The 4841-nt window shown below is 56.2% G+C and overlaps 1 protein-coding gene across 2 annotated transcripts in view; it reads right to left on the bottom strand.

The window, feature by feature from the left end:
- Nucleotides 1-4841, bottom strand: part of LOC113203195 (GTP-binding protein REM 1) — a 58037-nt gene that overhangs the window by 41658 nt on the left and 11538 nt on the right. The window lies entirely within an intron of this gene.

Below are 4841 nucleotides of genomic sequence, written 5' to 3' on the forward strand. Positions count from 1 at the left end.
GGCAGGGGCGCGGCGGGGCGCGGCGGGGCCCAGCCCGGGGGCGGGGGTGCGCTTGCCTTTGCTTGATGGACTGTGCTGATCGGATTAAAGCACAGTGCTCCTCGCAGCGCCCGGGCCGGGACCTCGCACACACGGCCCGTACGGCCCGTCGGCCTGACATACCTACCGACCGACCTAGTCATCCCCGCCCCCCAAGGGAAGGGAGCCAATCGAGTGGTCGAAGTACGTCGTGGTGCTCGGGCAGGGGCTGGGCGACTGCTAATGGGAGTGGGAGCCGAGCCCTTTGGGACTTTGGCATGCGCGTCACATTTCCCACACTCACCCACACCCAGTGCAGCCGACACAGCCTGCGCTCGCAATTACAAGCAAACACTTGTTTCTATTATCGACGTGTGTCCGATAAGCCTGTGCGAGAACGTTTGTTGGGGGGCATTGCAAAGGCGTTACCCGGACAAATCGTCTCCGATGTCGCAGAGGGACAACGCACATAAACGAAAAAAAAAAAAAAAACACGCTGCGGGCGAGCGGACACGGTGGATGGAACCACCCCAATCGGTCAATATGTTATTGAGCCCTTCGTGTGTGGCTGCCATGGGGGTTCAATCTGGTGCGAGCCTTTTTCCAAATAACAATAAAAAGGGGCAAGGACAATAAGGGCAATCTTTGATAGGATTGCTATAATTTGTATATTGGCGATAGGGTAGGGCGAGGAAGCGTTGCCATGCAGGCTGCACCGGGAAAAGCGGGAGCAGCAGAGCGCCCGAGGTAAAATTCCCATTGTGATTCCGATGTGATGGAATCTCCCGTGGACAGCCATAGGCAGCCCCATGAGATGCCTTTAGGGAGGCAAACCCATGAAATTGTGTGGAACGTATGGGAACCCACCACCACGGGAGCAAAAGACTTGTTGCATCCCGTCCGTAGCGCCGGGCACCCAAGGCACAAGCGCCCCGAAGTGCATCGGGCCACGTGACGTTATCGCATTCGAATCGCCACCACAACCACTACACGCCACTCGTCACCGCCTCACCCCACCCCACCGCACCGCGCCCCAAGCGGGGGCAATAGCAGCGACAGGACAGCACCCCGAGCAGGACCCCGCGCGGCACAGCAGGGCCGGCTAAAAATACTCCCGCCCCTTTCCCTTCGAGTGGGGCGCAAGGGGGCGGGGCGGGGCGGGGCGAGAACCGTGTGCGGCGCCCGTGGTCTGGTCGGCTCTGCGGTGTGGCTCGGCGCGCGGTGTTCGGCGCACTACATAGGGGACGGCAGCAGTGGTTGGAACGGGCGTGGCACACAGGAACAGCATCCGCTATCAGCGACGCGGACAAACCGACAACAAAAACGTCCGCACCCCCGGCGGCGGAGGTTCAAAGTCACTTTGTGGTGGTCCGAGAGCAAGGCTTTGTTTCGTTCGCGTGCAGACCATATAGCATCTCTACACTCACACTCTCGAGTTATTTTGTATTACTTGTTTTTTTAGAATTTTTGGAGGTCACTTCTTATTCTTTTCTCTCCACCGTAGGTGCGTTGCACCTTTTCGAAACACCCTTGACCTTGGGGGCACTCTCCTGCCCTCAATGACTTATTCCCATTTTTCGCTCCGTCACTTTGGCCCAGCCGGGCGGGGCGCGGAGCTTTGGGCGCCGCAGCACGGGCCAAGCCGAACGTCGTGCTGTGCGTCGCGTGAAACTTGGCAGCATCGAGTTCCTTGATTATGTGGGTCGGCAAACACGATATGTGGCCGCGGGGCGGGGCCTGGCCAGGGCGTGCTGGCGGCTCTGGTGCGGGGCTGGGGACTCGCGGAAAGTGAGAGTCCGAGGCGTCGTGCGCAAGCAGCGCGAGCACGTTTGGTGCTGCTGCGGCTAGTTCCCAACAATTAGCAAGCATTCTGCCGCAGACACGCAAAACGCACGCACATGTTTATGCAAACAGGAGCAGCCCGGGCAAAGGCAAAAGTATTGGGAAGAGCACTTTTTAAGTTCCTTAATACGAAGAGCAATTATCATATTATGAGGAATTGTGTTTGTAACGTACGAACGATCTGGAATACCGCAATATTACGAACGGATTTCCTTCGTATTAGAAAGAGCTCCGCGTTCATACCATAACTGCATGCACTTCGTATTATCAACGAAGACGAACCCGTCGTAATATAAATGACTTGTTTGTATTACGAAGGTACCAAATCCTACGTGTAAGTTACAAAGATCAGCTCTTCATAAGAAATTTACAGTGTGGGACTAAAACCGAAAGAGATTGGTGCGTGAGCAGCGGCGCACGCGCTGCCTTCAGTCAGAGCCAGATGGGCCTGAAAGTCAATTTGAGAGGGGCTTACGTGTCTTCGCTTGAACGCTGCTCACATCGTCATTATTATCAGCAGATGGGGTAATCTGAATTGAGCTGCCTCCAACTTGTTTAACACACGCGCACGCATGCAAACGAGCGGGCGAATGTCAGCCGGTGCCAGACCCACTCAAAGTTCGTTATCGGCTTGGCAAACCAATTAAAGCTGACTCGTTACAGATTGCTGTTGATCATCCATCTAAAAGTTGGCAGGTGGACGAAAAGAGGGGGGGGGGGCAAGAGATAGAAATGTATTTCTTACCCATAACCCAAGTTAGAGCTGTTTTCCTGTTTTTCTTTTTCTTGTTTTGGCAATAAGCATCGCGAAACCATTATGAGTGACAGCACAATCGCCCGCAACTTCACGATTCTTGTCAAACTGTGTTTCTTAAAAGGTGCCCATTAAAAGTTGACAAGACCGCCGCATTTTACCAATGCAAGCGACAGTTCGTTAAATTGTTAATCACCTTGACGAGTCGCGCACACCACTCAATAAGTCAGGGTAAAGTAATATTAAGTCGGGAACTTATGACAGCTGTGCACTCAACACTGAGAAAACGCTGCGCCGTTGCAAGGCGAGAGTCCACTGTACCCCCGGTCTAATATCAAGGGGTTGACAGCCACGATTTAGAATGGTAGTCTCGAAATAGACAAGGTGGGCCGGCACCGAGCACCGAGCCCGTCTCAGCTGAGGCTGACGCGTGCATCACCCCTTGGCACCACAAAGGACATCCGCACTCGCATCTCGGCGAGCGTTCCAACGCAATCTACTGGCTGGGAGTCCCTTCGAAAGGGCAAACGGCTGTGTGGGGCGCGCGGGCGGCGGGAGCGGGCTCCAGGCGGCTGGCCTAGTATCTCGGTGACCGGGCCGGGGGCGGCTGGCCCCGTGCCCTGGCCGCCCCCGGCGCGGCTCCATGTGGTGGAATCATCTTGGAGCTCAGCCACACCTCGGAGCGAAGCCCAAGGGGAAGAACGAGGCAGACGTGAGTCGGGAGGAGGGAGGAGGGGTAAAGGGAAAGGGGCGCAGGCTGGGCCAAAAGGGGAAAGGTTGGCCATCTGGCAGCGCAAGAGGCCGAGATACATCAGGTACGCCATGGAAGCTCACATGAATGCGGTCAGTACTCGGATTAGTGCTTTAATTCATGTGGAACATTTGCATTTTCTACGAAGACGTCTGGGCAGCCTTGCCTGTGTACCCCTTACACAAGGAGCTAACCTCACGGGATGCGGTGTCGTTTGGATTGCAGAATCCAGCGACCCGTAGCATTCATATTGCTTCCCTCTGGCCCACGCCCACCCCTCTTGCCTAAACAACAGTCATAAAATGTCCCCTTTTTTCCTGGTCAGAGTCAGAACGTGTGCTGCGGAGTATCGGGCTCACACAAACCTAAACGAAACACCATACCTAACCGTCCCACAACACACACACACACACACACACAGTTGAGGATGGGAAGAGGGGGGGGGGGCAGCAGTATATAAACCCACAGGAAGCCTCCATTGGGTGGAGGCCGCTCTTGATCCGCGTGCCCGCAGTGCTATGCGTGCTATGCACAATGCGAATCAAACAGGAAAGCTGCTGCCCTCGCACGCCATCCAAGTGCGGGAGGCGGTGAGCCAGGCGAGGCCGCGCAACATCTCTGCTCGAATAAGGAAGCAGCGGGAGAGACGAGGAGAGCCGAGGAGAGCCCTGCGGAGCCCCAGCGTAGCGTCTGCCCTCTGCCCGACACTCGGCAGCGCGCTGAATCAAGGTACGTGATATCTGCTCGGCCGGCTCTATGCCCCGCCGCCCACCCCGCACCAGCCCGCACCACCTCGCTGACCTACTTGGTTGGGGCGCCAAGCACACTGTCTGACGAGGACCCCCGCCGCTATCGCACTCAAAAGCTCTGAAATTGTTTATTCCTCGCAAGCCTTATTGAGCTATGCAAACAAGAATGGGGAATGAGGTCCGTGAGCCTTTTATAACGAAGTGTGACTTATTTGCGTCCATCGAAGACTTTCTTTTAAACACGAAAACAAATGGTGAGCAGAATGCGCGCGGGCTGTTGGAGAAACGTACTGCTCGAACGGGGAATCGGGCGGAAACCTCTGAGGGGGGCACTGAGCGCTTAAGGCCGCGCTAAGGCTCTCTCCGACCACAGTGGTGCGTTTGTTCGCGCGAAAATGGCCCGGAGGATTGGGAGGGAAGCGGGATGAGGGGGGAAGGGGCATTTGTGGGGAGGGTGGTGGCACTGGGGCGGCGCGCCGCGGCGGGGACTGGCACTTTGTGCTGCAGAGATTGCAGAGAGGTGAGGGGGAGGTGAGGGTTGCGGTGGGGCGTCAGAGCTGCGGTCGGCCCCGGGGCTGATGTGCAGGCAGTCTGTGTGCAGCTCGGGTCCGGCTAGCTTGGATAAGCGCCAATTAAGGCAATAAAACATTTGCCCACTCCAGGGACAAACACTTTGCACAGATTGCAATTAACGATGATAATAATTTGCTAAAAATGTTGTGAAATG

Source organism: Frankliniella occidentalis, unplaced genomic scaffold, assembly GCF_000697945.3.
Source record: "Frankliniella occidentalis isolate FOCC.00 unplaced genomic scaffold, Focc_3.1 Scaffold107, whole genome shotgun sequence".
Classification (NCBI taxonomy): Eukaryota; Metazoa; Arthropoda; class Insecta; order Thysanoptera; family Thripidae; genus Frankliniella; species Frankliniella occidentalis.